We start from the raw sequence: 14,605 nt of genomic DNA on the forward strand, positions 1-14,605 counted from the left end.
TGAACGTGGCAAACCTGGAAGTGTATACTTCTGGGTTTCGCCCTGCGTGCATGTGCAGAAGCGCTCTGCGCGTGTGCACAGAAGCAGCGCCTCTGCCTACGGACTTTTTGGGTTGCGGACGGACCCCCGGAATGAATTTAATTCGTATCCGGAGGGTCCACTGTATAGTATAATAAAAACATAAAGAAATAAAGATGGGAGAAAGGAGTAGAAAAAGAGAGAAAGAAAGAACCACCCTTTTGGCTCCCCCCCCCACTACTCCACTGTTTTTGTCCCTCTACTTTCCCCCAGGAAAACTCGCTCTTTAACACTGGCTCAGAACAAATGGCAATTTGGGTTTTCTGTGGATAACCATTGGCTCTGATTCAGCATTAAAGAACAGGTTTTCGGAGGGAAATCACCGGAGCAAAAAGAAAGTGATTGGACACAGCATTTTAAAGCACAGACCTGGGCCTGGAAATGTGGCACAAAAGGAAGCCTGGGTGAGACCTGTGTTAGGGCTTATCCACAATTACCTTTCCTGCACTCTTTCTGAGCACAGCCCACAATTTAAAGCTCTGTCTGATCCCCCTTGTGTGTTTTGTTCCAGAGCTCTCCCCATGAAAACCTGCTCTTTAAAGCTCAATCAGAGCAAATGTCAATCTGCGGGGGGAAACCCAAATTGACGTTGGCTCCGATTCAGCTTTAAAGAGCGGATTTTCACAAAAAAAGGTTGGGGCAAAAAAAACAACACTCTGACACGGAGCGTTAAAGCATGGATCTCTGCCTGGACAGAACAGAGCAAAATATAAGTGTGGATAAGCCCTTAGTCTGTTGCAACAAAGGGTTCTGTGGGACTTTAAAAACATGCACATTTATTACGGTGTAAGCTTTTGTGGACTGCAGTCTACTTCATCAGATGCAGGAAAATATTATATTTGGCACACACAGCCACTCTCTGTCCAAGTCCATGTGGAAAAGGGTGGTATTCTTAGCTTGTGGGATAGTGCAAGTTTTGGCTTGGAATCCTAGGCACCCTTTATTTGGGAGTCAGCCATGCTAGAGACCGTGGAAAACTTCTGAGTAAACAGGCCCTGTATATTTCTTTTGTGGTTGTTCTATGGTACTCTGATATCTAAGTAATAGCTTTGGTGCTCTTAAGCAGGATTAGCAGTATCAGGAAATATTTTCTTATGCTTGCCATGGGAAAATATTCCCTGGGAAAACAAAGGCTTTGCTTTAAAATGTCTTTGCCTGGCATGTACTCAAGGTCTCCTAGTTTCTTCACCCCCTCTTTGATGTTGTCAGAAAGTATTTTATTTAAAACAAAAAGTTCAGGCTTGGGAGTACAGTGCAAATAATAGACTGATGGCACTTGTCTGAAGTGGAAGGAAGCCACCCTAACCCCTCAATCCCTCAGTGTTAGAGCTTTCAACAGTACTTCTGTTTTATGCACGGTTCTGAAACACGGGTCAGCATTTCAGCTCCCACATACATGTTGAGTATTGTTACTTTTCCAGGTTTTGGGTGGGTGTAACTAGGGTAAGGTCACTGGAAGTGGGATATCTAGTCAGCAGAGGCACCAGCTTCTCCAGAGGATCAGGGATTTTTAAAATCATCATCACCACTTAAATAGAGATAGCGCCTGCCTGATATGTAATGAGACGGAGCTCCAAAGCGTAGCTACTGCCACACTAAAAATCCCAATTTGCGCTCTGTGCAGAACAGACCTGCTGATGAGATGGTATCTGCAGAAGACTCTCTCTTGCAGAACCCAGTAAGCAGTTGGTGAGGCAATCTTTTTGGTATCCTGGTCCCATTTTGTTTTAGACATCCTGGTCCCCTTAGCCAACCCTCCTAGTTTTTTTGGTTTTTTAACGGGAGACCTGGAACATGAAGTTCCAATGGCTCCTCACTTTGGTCATGGCATGTGTCATAGGCACCCAGATATCCCGTAGTCTTATTCCAGCAAACATTACTTATTCTCCCATCTCCACTCCGTGCAGGTGGGATTTCTTGTAATCCTCATTATCGCAGCTGCCAAAGATGGCAGCCAACCAGGGCAGAGTTCCAACAGGAAAATGAAGTGCTGAACTGTTGCATAGCAACGCTGGCGCTAGTGTTGACGTGCTTTCTTACTGCTGGATGTCAGTGGTTCTTTTTTTCAGTTTTCTAGACCGGGCTACAGAAAGGCACATGCGTTCTCAACCTTAAGAAGTCGTGGTGGCAAGCTGTAGTTGGAGTTGCGAGTCAGGGAATGATCTTCTTGGTGTATAGGTGCGAGGTATCTGAAGGGTGTCAACTGCAACTACTGCCTGTACCAGAGATGTGGGGCATATGGTACCCCAGATGTGGTTTGACTACTACTCGCATCATACCGAATCACTGTCTATGCTGGCTGAAGCTGATGGGAGCTCAGCATCTTCTGGAGTGCCACAGGTTCTCCACTTCTGGCTCACCACCCTCTTTTATCAGACAAGGGCTGCAAACCTATATCCACTTACCTGGGAGTGAGCCTCACTTACTTCTGAGTGGACATGCTGCAGTATAAATTACCGTATTCCAACAGGTCTAAAGAGTCTGCCAATGCAAGAGTGTTGCTTGACGGTTTGGTATCTTACCAATGCCTTTGGGCTAAAGGGAAAGGCAGAAAAGCACTGTGGGCTGGAACCAGTTTTGCAGTTTGAATTTGGGAGAGGTGGAGAGACTAAAGAGTTTTAGGTGGAGCCAGCTAAAACCAGGATGCAGAAGCTGCCTGAGGTGTGCTGGGCTGTGACAGACAGGTTTTCTGTCTCCAGCTTCTATATTTGTTGGTAAAAAGAATGATAAATGTCACTATTAAGTCTTCAGTGAGGTCTTGTTCAAAAGGAAATTAACATAATACATTGAAGTCGGTAACGAAATAATGTATATAAATGTCTGTTAGGCAAAATAAACTGGGAGTGCTTTGTATAAAAGGAAAGTAACATAATACAAAAGAGAACATAATTCAGAATCTTACTCTGCTCCCACAGCTAATGCTAATTTAGAAGGAAGTACTTGTAATCCACAGGTGGCGCTGTAGGTTAAACCACAGAGCCTAGGGCCTGCCGATCAGAAGGTCGGTGGTTCGAATCCCCGCGACGGAGTGAGCTCCCATTGCTGGGTCCCTGCTCCTGCCCACCTAGCAGTTCGAAAGCACGTCAAAGTGGGAAGGTAAACGGTGTTTCTGTGTGCTGCTCTGGTTCACCAGAAGTGGCTTAGTCATGCTGGCCACACGATCCGGAAGCTGTACGCCGGCTCCCTCGGCCAATAAAGCGAGATGAGCGCCGCAACCCCAGAGTCGACCATGACTAGACCTAATGGTCAGGGGTCCCTTTACCTTTACTTGTAATCCTTAACTAGACCAGGAGTTAAAATCCCATTGATTCTCTCATTTTCCTTCCATATCTTCCCTTCCTCTCCTCACTCTCATTGAAAGTACTTCTGAAAACATCATTGTCTTCCTGTGGATGATGCCACAATGAAAGCTTTTAACAATAGGGGTTTTCCTAAGACAGGGGCAGCTGGGAAGGGTGGAGGCCAGGCTTGAAGGATTTAAGGGGAGAGGGGGCGTGGTGGAAGGAGGGAGAAAGAATAAGAGCCTGGAAAAGAAAAGATGGCCACCACACAAATTGGGAAGCCTACACTAGGCTAATTCAAATGGAGAGCCCCAAAGAACTTAAGACACCCCCAGTTCTCCACCCTCAAGAATCCAGGTACAGACAAGCCCATCCAGCATGTCAAGTCTCCCAGTCATTATCAATTACAAGCAGATCTGATGAACTAGACCAAGGTGAGAATGCTGTTTGAAATGGTATAAAATGAGATACGTATATGTCTTTTGTTGCTTTTAAGACAGTCAGGTTTGCCAGTTTCTTTTGGGGTGGGTGGGGGAAGCAGCCCTCGTTCTTGGTAATCTGAAACAAAAGTGAAGTGTAAAAACTTGGACGATAGACACATTCTGAAAGGGCACAGAACCAAATATAGTTCTGCTCTGGTGTTGGCTTGCATTTGAGAATTTCTGCTAGAAAAATGCCCCCCCTCCCAATGAAGGATTTCTCCCTGAAAATGTGTTAGGTGTGGAATAAAGCCCATTTCTAGTACCTGGAGTTCTTCCCCTCTTTTTCTGCATGTATTTAGATATGTCCAGAGCAGAACAACCTTTCTTAGATATGTGTTATATATGTGAAGGTTGGAAAAAAACCTATAAATGCAATCTGTTCTTTTGCATGCCATAGATAACTGGAATTGCTAACAGGTTCCTAAAAGCAAATGCTTGAGAACCTCAAGGTCTCCTTGTGACACTAATATTTGTTTCTGATTATCTTCCTTCTTCCCACTTGTTTACCGCTTCTGTCCATCTGTCCAGATTTCTGGCAGTATGTGTCTGTGCCTCTCACCTGTTTCCTGTATCGAGGTTGTCTTTGAGCAACCAGACTAACCAGTTCAAGAAATCATATTGTAACCTCCATGGCTGACCTAGCACAACAGCAGAAATGCAGAAAGTGTGGTTGAGGGCAAATGCAGAATTTATTTGACCTGTCTGTTTATGGTTATCTATGCATCTGGGCCAGCGCTGCTGGGTTATGTTAGCTGAGAAGTAAATCTCACTTGGTTGAAGCGAAATTCTAACGTATGGCAGTCAATTTTTCAGAAGGCCTACTGCACGTATGTGGAAAACTTAGCACATTTTAGGTGGGTTGGGCATGGAGCTAATTGTAAGCTCCCAGCTCCACCTGCTTCCATATGTTCAGAATGATGCCTAAATTTGTGCTTACCATGTGTGCATTCCGATGCATGGCAAAATTTACACACCATTTAGACGTTATGGTGAGTATGTCAATGTTGGTGAATTTTGTGTACAGGGCCTCTTAGAGGCAACTCTTAAGTTATGGAGCTGATTAGTGAATGAAAGGGAAAGTATGGGAAAAGTACACGTACAGGAAGCAGAAGTTCAAAGTTGCACTCCCCAACATCTCCAGTTAAAAGATATCTCGGCAGAACTGAGAAACAGCCTTGGAGACTTGGCCACCAGTCAAAACAGACATCAGTGGGCTAGACAGAGGAAATCGTGTGACTTTGTAAAAGCAGTGTTATATGAAAATACTGGGTCATTGTGGAAATGGCAGGGTTTTTAGAACACAGAACGCCAGCAGTTATTGATCAGAAATTCAGCTAGAGAAAACTTGTCTGTCAAAAAGAGGCTTTTGGCTTGTGAGGTTGAACCTATTGCCAGAAATGTCTGATGAATACAAACCTTTGCCTTCCCTCTGTAAATGAATATCCTTGTGTATGAATGATTGCTAGGAAAATGATAAAAAGTCAGCAAAAAGAATCTTGAAGCGTTGCTCTGTGGGGATACAGACACAATTCCTGGGATTCTAGCTGTCCCAGAAAGCATCATTCCATACAGTCTGAGCGTTTTATTTGATAACAGAGGAATTTTGCTCCATCAGTATCTTTATATTTGGGGAGGGGGGAGCAGGACAGTGGGGGCAGTGACCCTTCCTGAATTTCAGATCATAAAAACCATAATGTAAGAATATAACAAATGCCTTGCTGGATCAGACCAAGGTTCCATCTTCATTCAGCATCTCATCAATCTAATTTTCCCACTTTATTGTTCCAAAGCTATTGTTATTACGGGGCTTAAGGTTTCTAGCTAGATATACTCCTAACCTTTTTGGCTCACCACAGTTGTTATGAACAAATCCAGGCTGCCCTGCGTTGATAATATTGCCATAGTAGTCAGCTAAAGTAAGATATGAAGAGAAAATTATTGCAACAAATGCTCTTAAAGCACACTAATTTTCAATTTACTGGACCATAAAACCTTCCTGTGTGCATTCTTCTTCCCATCCATCCATCCATCCATCTGAAATGGCAGCTCTACATCCATCCCTAAAAAAGAAGTCCTAAAAAAAGATTACTTGCTGAATTACTGAATCACATTTTGTTCCCTTACAAATCTTACCAGAACCAAATTCAGCAATTCACCTGCTTTATGGGAGCTAATTTAAAAATAATGCCACGATGTCACTTTGTATAAGGTGCGTCTCCCCTAGTTTTTAAAGAAACAGGCCAGCAATTTTGCTCCTGTCAAAGTTAATAGCAAATCTCCCATTCATTTGAGTGGTGCAGGATTGCAACCAATTATCATGAATAACACAGGCATTACCTACCCTGGAAGATGCGGGTATAAAAACAGGCTGGTTCTTCATACATAATCTGGTTTCTACTGGTTCATTAAAGCTTTTCCTGTTGTGAAGTGTTGCAAGACCTTTTACCTGAATGTGCCTGAGCGCATTGCAAAGGACATCTCTATAAAATAGGCAAACTAAAACAAAACAAAAAAGAATTAGGAGTACAGGAAGCTGTCTATTTAGCTCAGTTTTGTCTACTACTCTGGCCGGCAGCAGTTATCCAGGGTCTCAGGCAGAGAATCTTGCCTGTCTGGTCTATTTTTGACCGCTGATGCCAGACCTTGATACTAGGTAGACTCTACTGCTTGCCAAACATAATGCTGTACCATTGAGCTATGTGGCCCTTTCCTGAACCATAAATGTGATTTATTAAAGTTGATTATTTACCTAGGGTCAAAATTTATGGAAGCTTGCTTGCCTCCTTCTTGACAAAAGTTGTCTTCAACTTCTGCCCTCAGAAGTTGGCACGGAAAAGTTGCATTGCTGATTACTGCACGGGTATTGTTGTTGTTTTAAAAAACACCGTGCTGTCCCGTCCTTGTTTTGTTATTTTTATTTTTTCGATGCGTGCATGCAGCTCCTCCCTGCCTTTTGTTCCTCTGCTTTAAACAAGCGCCCCTGCCCACACACATTCCTGTGAGCTTGGATGAGAGGACATCCCTCCTCTCCTTTCGTTCCAAGATTGGCTGCGGTAGCTAGGAACGTGCGTGGTCTCTCACACCGCCCGGGCCTTGTTTTGGCTTCCCTTTTACACCAGTCAAGGGAGAAGCGATTGCTCAAACGCGAAGCCAGCACGTGAAAGGGAGACACTCACAGGCAAATGTGTTAAAGGGTCGGCTGTCAAGCTTCCTGAACTCTCATTTATTATAATGAATTTGCCATTGATCGCGACTCCTCGTCTCTCCGCCTTTTCTTTTCACCCAGACACGTGAAAGCACGATCGTAGGTATACCTACGATTCAGTTGGAAGAGGCGTCGGTTGCAGAAACGCAAACAGGATCGTATACCCACGACCGTGCTTTCACGTGTCAAGGTGAACAACGGACTTCTGAGCACTTTGAAGAGATATCAGTTGCAGAAACGCAAAGTGCTCAGAAGTCTCTTCCTCCCCCCCGCACTGGTTTTTTTTTGGGGGGGAAGGTTAAGGGATATGAACGTGAGAAAGCCACCATCTTCCTTATAAGCCAAACCCCATTCAAAACCCATCCTTTTGAAATAAATATCCCTGTTTTGGGTATGTACCCTGCGAACTATTCCGTTTCCAGATCATGTAGCGAAGGGGAGAAGCGCCCCCCCAATAACTATAAACCCATAAAAATACATAGCAATCTGAGGTTCTGCTCCCCTAACAAAAGACGTCCCCCCCAAAAAAAAATCCTCGCTACGCCCATTCTTCAGATTGGTTAAATTCCCCTTTCGAATTTAATACCAGCCTGGGGACAATGGTGTTTACGCGACACGTGCCTCGGAAACTCATGCAAACAACATTCCGAGGCCCCGCCCCCTTGCGTTCTGCCAGCAGCGCGCGGACCCGCCCCCCCATCCGCGTTCGGCTGAGGACACGCCGCTCCCCGATTGGCCGCGGGGATCGCCTCAGATCCCCTCCTCCCCGCGCTGAGTCACAGCGCAGCAGCCAAGCAAAAAGGCGCTCAAGGTTCTACGGGAAGGGCCCTGCCAAGGGGAGATCCCGACGGCCAACTGCAGTCAGACGTCCAGCAACCGTTCATCATATTTCACCTTTATAGGCTGAAGGAGCGCGGTAGTGATCAGTCCGACGATAAACTCGCCACGGCTAGCCCAAGCACAAATCCATAACATCCGTTTTTTACTTGGTCTTTTTTCGTTAGGGCTGTGTCTCCTTAGAACAGTTGTTTGAGACTACAACTCCCATCATCCCTAGCTAGCAGGACCAGTGGTCAGGGATGATGGGAATTGTAGCCCTAAAAAACAGCTGGAGACCCTTGTTTGGGAAACTACTAGAACTGCAATCTGAGCATGTGCAGAGTACGTCTTCTTCACTTCTTTCAGTAGCAGTTGCAGGACTGCACACACCCGGAGTATGGGTTGTGTGAGACTGTGCAAAGGAGGGTAGGGTTTTGACTGATGTGCATAGGAGAGGATTTTGGCAGGTGTAGTTTATCAGGAAGGTTTTAGACATGAAACGACTCCAGAAATTTGCTGTTCTTTGTGGCTTCTGGGATGTGCAGGTGATTTCAGGAAAGCAGCTCCATTTTGAAATTAAGATATTTTACTGTAAATGCTCTTGCGGAAAAGAATATGTTTAGGTAGAAGAAACACAACCCAGTAAATAGGATTATATCTTTACTCCCAGTGGGGTGACATTTTGAATATATATACTTGATATTCTGGATTATGGAGCATCTTTTTTTTTTTTTAAATGCCAAGCACCATCTGTTTAAACAAGTCAAAAAATGCTGTCACCTTGGTCATAAAACCATTTTCATAAGTCATGCAGTTTTATTGCTTATAACCCGGAAGTCATCACAATATAAAACACGGGAGATGGATGTATAACAAATGAGAAGAGAAATACAATTAATTAAGTGTAAACCAAAGTGAAGGAGCAGCACTATTTAAACTGGATTGCATCCCTTGTGATATGCAATCTATGCGCAAATGGTGCTTACTTTTAATTGCATCTATTTATGCCTTCCTTGCATCTGTAATTTGAATATATGAATGGCAATAACTAATAATGTACATTTGATTTTGAAATATCTCATCTCATCAACCACAGTCATTAATCACACATTTATATCAAGGCTACTTAATATAGAGCCCACCAGTGTTCTGGACGACAACTCCTGTCATCTCCAGCCAGAAAGAGCAATAGTTATGCATGATGGGAATTGTAGTCAACAACATGTGGAGGGCACCATGGTGGCTACCTCTATTCTGGACTAAAACATATTATTTAGGGCTGGCACCAGACTAGAGAAGGCTCTGGGGAAATTACTGGGTAGTGAGTCATGCAATATTACTTGGCTGTGATGGCAGTGTGGGCGGCTGAGTTTATGTGTTGTTATTATTATTATTATTATTATTATTATTATTATTATTAAATGTGTATACTGCCCTTCATCTGAGAATCACAGGGTGCTTTACAATATAAAACCACAAAAATACATGCTATACTAAACAAAACAATAACAGTAACCCTCCCTCCAAAATTTAAAAGGCTGTAGATTAGCCAAAGGCCTGGGAAAAGATTTAAATTTTGCACAATGTCCCCGAGTGACACAAGTTTGGGGGCATTGTGGGAAATTACGAACGACTAGATTTAGCCAGTCTGATGCTGTTCAGAGTCCAATATAAGAGAAAAAAAGAGGTGGTTGGGAAGGTAAATTTAGCACTTCAGTTAATACCCCGATAGCTACCTAAAGATGCAAGATGCTGTTATTTGTGTCACTTGTAAATGCTACATTGGTTTATTGTTGCATTAAGCAACAGTCTGCTTAATCATGAGGTGACTGAAGTGAACTGAAAACATGACAAGTATATATTATATATGTTCAGGTGTGTTGACATATAATTTCAACGATCAACCAAATAAAGAAGATCTAAAACAAAACAACCCCCCCCCCTTGTGATAGCTAGAGTGCTTTACTTAAAGAGATACATACTTGCACATCAAACTTTTAAGCTACTCTGGGTTCTGGACACCCACATTTCCAGCAGTGTCCATCATGAGGACTATTTGCATGTAGGCCCATGCTCTTAAACAAATTAGAGCATGGTTTCAGTGTTTTCATATGCTAAGAACCTGATCAATCCAGTCATCCGCCATATATTCTCTGATGATCATCCCAAACATGTTATTACTGGCCGCAACAGGTTAGTTTCTGGCACGAAGGACTTTTAAATTCCTTCATCTTATGTACATCCTCTCACACCAGCCATCTGATGTTATTCCCATTTTACAGGTCAAGGAAATGTGACCAAGAAATTGCTGTTTGCCAGACAGGTCTGTAGGGATGCCCTCCATACTCCTAGGCCTATCAAAAACTGATACCCTCCCTCGCTCACTTCTGATGCTTTAGAAACAGTTTCCTGGTTATTATGGAGTTTCAAGTGCCTGCAAGTCATCAGATACCCAAGTCATAATAATAGATTCCAGCCCAAGCCACCAATGTAAAATATGTGTGGTGAACATGTGGTTCTCTATGATCCTGCTGGACTCAGACTCCAGCTCCCATCAGCATGGCTAATGGTGAAGGATGATGGGAGTTGTAGTCACAGGCTACCCATCCATGATGAAAGGGCCTCACTAAATAAGATAGTGGAAATTAGTGACTGAATCCCTTGTTGCCTTAAATTTTCACAAATAGCTACAAATAGCTATTTGTGTAAATTTTCACAAATAGCTACACACACACACACACACAGTAAAACAATAAAATTCCTAGGTCACGGGTGTCAAACACAAGGCCCGCGGGCCTAATCTGGCCCGCCAGACCTCGTCATGTGGCCCGTGTAGCCGCCGCCGGCCGCCAGCCTTCACCTTTTATTCTCGCTTTTTTTTTTGACACAAGAAAGCCGCCTCTTCAGCGCATGCGCGGCAGCCTACAAGCCAGAGAACGTCTGCCCTCTAGCGGCACCGGCCGTTCTACACAGGAAACCTCCACTTTACATGCATTCCTACAGATACAACCGGCCCTTTGAGGGTGACCAAACTGCTGATGCGGCCCCCGATGAATTTGAGTTTGACACCCCTGTCCTAGGTCATTAACTCCCTATCTGAAACCCTGTGGAGCAGATATTCCCCATTCAGCTGTCCCCCCTCCCCCATACAATCCTTAAAATAAAAGTTGTTATCAGAAGCGGTATGCAAATAATTTTATGCCTCTAAATTTCACGCACGGATATTAATTTTAGAACTTTAGGAAAGTGATTTGTGGGTGCCATCACAAAATGGCTGGCACGTTGGTGGGGGGCAACATAGCTAGTAAAAAAATGGCTGCCGTTGCCAAAACACTCACAGTATTTACGACCACAACAAGAGGTCAAAACAGTAATGTCTGCCTTAGTAAAAGGCAGTAAAAAAGCCACTTTGTCTGAACCCACAGTGTTCTGTTCTAACCCACTTCACAGAAGGCAAGCCAATCAATTTCTCAAAATCACATCTCAATAAAACTTTGTACTGCATACATCCTTTTTCTGCCCGGGCCCATCTTCCCAAGGCCCTGAATTCTCACCTCCCAACCCCTGAATCCTCCATTTTTTTGAATGGTGGCATTCAATTAGAATGGCCTTCTTTTCTTTTCTATACTGGTGGCATCTAATTAGGACTGTAGACTAGAGAGACAACATGGAAGAGTTCTAATTGGACCGTCTGCTGGTAATTTCCCATAAGAATTGCTCTTCACCTTCTCTCCAGTCTGCTGACCAAATGTGCTTTTTAAAAAAGTGCTCAAGCATTTTAAAGAGTTGAAGATGACATGCCCCTTAACACTTGTGCACGCTGAACTATATTTTGTGAATCTCTGACACATGGCAAACTGCAAGTGTCAAATCATTCACAAGACCGCTTCTGGCAATTTAAGCCGGAAGATTTAACCGTGAGAAAGGCAACTTGAGACATAGTGATCCTTATGCGGATGAGACCCATCTCTCTCTCTCTCTCTCTCTCTCTCTCTCTCTCTCTCTCTCTCTCTCCCTCTCTCTCGGCTCTATTTCAATTTGTATGAATTGAAAAAAAATAAAACAAAACCCACAAACGACCGCTCTTACAGGATCCAAAACCGCCGTGACAGACGCAAGACACTCACAATTTTGTTTAATGACTAAAACCCTGCTTGTTTGTTTCAGTTTGCAACCCAGAACCTCTGATTTTAACTCTTGCAAAGCTCTCTGCGTCCATTTCATTAGGGTAACCACCCACCCGCATTTTGGTGCAATTTCGCAAGCAGCAGACGGTTTTGCCACTGTTTTCAATGCTTGCCTGTCAAAAATCCCCATGAATTTACCATGCTAGTTTGGGCCTGTCTGTTGTGGTCTATGGCTTGCAGCAAACTCCTATCTACACCTGCAAGATATAGCTGGAGTGGAGTCAGAAGTGGGGCAAATATAGGAAGATGCTTCCGGTAGATCTAGCCTTGGGTAACCATAACCACAGCTGTTGCGATGGATGTCCTGATTTCTCCTTGATCCCCCTTCCTGCCTCCCTTCTCGAGGTCCCTCCTACAGGGCGGTTACCAGGCTGCCTATGTGGGATGAATTGACATTGCTGCAGCAGCCTGTTTGCATACAAAGCAAGGCTCTGGCCGGTGCCTGACCTGCCACTGCCTAGCGAGCCTCATCTGAAGCCCTTCATTGCTGCGGAGGAGAAGAGCAGTGGCAAGGCAGCTGTCTCTCTGCCTCCCTTGGGGAAAGTTGCTGATGTTTCTCATGGTTGACAGACGGTGCAAGGACAGGTATAAAGCTGACGAAGGATTTGGGGGGCAGGCGGGGGGAAGTTAAGGAGATGGGTTAAGTATTGGGGGAAATAGTACTATTGTGGCAATTCTGTAGGCCGCTGGATTTTTACCTGCACAATGTTTTGCTTAAGATAGTTGCAATTTTTCAGCTTGGGGACAAGCAGCCCTTTGTCTCATACTGTCTTGTTTTTTGCCTAAACGGAGTCCTTCTGGAAAAGTACACGTTTGTCCGCCAGGACCAAATCTCTCTGCCACATATGTTTTGGATATTAATCTGCATTTTAGCAAGAGCTCGCATCCTAAAATAGCCGCAGTGGGTGAAGTGGCCTTTCCCCTGATTCTTTGGGTTGATGACTTAAAATGACTTATCAAGGGGTATGTGGCGGCAAAGGCTCTGATGCAAGGCAGTGGTGGGTGGGAAGAAAGATGTGAGTACCCTTTTGAGCATGCCTATGGTGGCAAGTGGCAAAAAAATTTGCAAGGCCTGGCATAGATTTTAGGCCTCTCCGAAGCCTCGTTGGCGAGAAGAAAAGGGTTAAATGTGAATTCAGACACTGTGTCTCTTGTCTTCCTGTTTGCTAAACTGCTGTCTTGTGTAAAAAGACAGGCTCTTTTGGCCTCGGGAATGGAGAGTTGTGTGACCATTTTGAAGTTTAAAATCAGGTTTTGTAGCAGTTGTTGTTGATCTGTGAAACCCGGCTAAAAGAATGTGTTGTACTGCCACTTTTTCTTTTTTTCTTTTTGGTCTCCTCTTTATCTTTGCTAGTGCATATTCTGTTTTATTGCACAATTGTCTGATACAGATGTGCTTAGACAGTGTTGCTAAACCCAATGTTATTTCTGGGTTTTGAACCTCCGAGCTATATAGTCACTCCCATTTACTTTTAAACAGTGCTTTTTGTCCTGGGGTACGCATACCCAGAAACATTTTGTGACTCTAAGTTTGGCCTCATTGAGGGGCAATATTTCAATATGAGCAGGAAAATGAGAGTACCCCTAAACATTTTTTTAGGAAAAAAGCACTGCTTTTAAATACCTTTTCTTTGGCTTCAAACATCTGTAGAGAGACTTCATGTTTCACGCACATACACATACATGCACACACTTGTTTATCAGTATTACAGAAAGGGATGTAATCTTTAGTCCTTAGGTGAGGGATTGTTGCCAACAGTTCTAGTATAAAGTCAACTAAAATATTTCGGCATGATCCCCCTAAAGTTGTCCCATTGACTTCATTTGGAACACACTTAATTTAACTGTTGAAATCAGTGGGACTTTTTTTTTTTTTAAAGTGCTTACCTTTGATTGGAAATCCCCTTTTTTTCTTTTGGGAAAATTCATGTAGAACTTGGAGATAATTTAATTTGAAAAACATTACCGTTTCCTAAATAAATCATTTGCTTCTCACTGAGGAAAAGAGGGATAAGATACCCTTTTCAGATTCTATGTTTGAATTCAACTGTTTATATTGAAATAAATTAAACCACATTAATTGGATAGTACATATATAATAAATTATCATAATTAGACTGGCCCCCTTTTTCATAATGAAAATCGAAATAGGGATGCTTTTTCTGTATTTTAGAGACAAGTTCCACTGGAACTAATGGGGCAAGTTAATGGCAACTGTCATATCCTGTTGAGAGTCTGTGGTTAGACTGGGGGAGATAAGGTTCAAAGTTTACTGGATTGTTAGTTACAGTACTGTCCTGTCCTGCAAACTAACACAGCTGAGAGAGTTGTTGACATCAGAAGAATGGTATTGGTCAATCTGGAATGCCATGAACTCTGTTTTTTGAATCTCATGCTTTGATTTTTACTGTAAATAGAGTTTCTCATTGGAGATTCAGCAGGGCAGAATTCGGAAAGAATCACCACTACAAAAGTCCTTTAAAGAAAAGAATTGGGGAACTGTCCTTGATGGACTGTGCTCCTGTTTTCCATTCCAAATGTATTTATTTAACC

General features: G+C 43.4%; 1 protein-coding gene across 4 annotated transcripts in view; it reads left to right on the plus strand.

Annotated features, from left to right (window-relative positions):
* The window catches only part of LPIN1 (lipin 1), a 79,568-nt gene that overhangs the window by 27,286 nt on the left and 37,677 nt on the right, over window positions 1–14,605 (plus strand). The window contains exon 1 of one of the 4 annotated variants that reach the window (XM_053381022.1): window positions 3,532–3,793. The exons of 2 other annotated variants lie outside the window; for them this stretch is intronic. The gene's annotated coding sequence lies outside the window, so the exon portion shown is untranslated. Of the gene's footprint in view, window positions 1–3,531; window positions 3,794–12,446; window positions 12,638–14,605 lie in introns of those variants that run through there. One more of the 4 variants, XM_053381021.1, reaches the window with a different exon arrangement.

This window comes from Podarcis raffonei, chromosome 3 (assembly GCF_027172205.1).
Source record: "Podarcis raffonei isolate rPodRaf1 chromosome 3, rPodRaf1.pri, whole genome shotgun sequence".
NCBI classification, from domain to species: domain Eukaryota; kingdom Metazoa; phylum Chordata; class Lepidosauria; order Squamata; family Lacertidae; genus Podarcis; species Podarcis raffonei.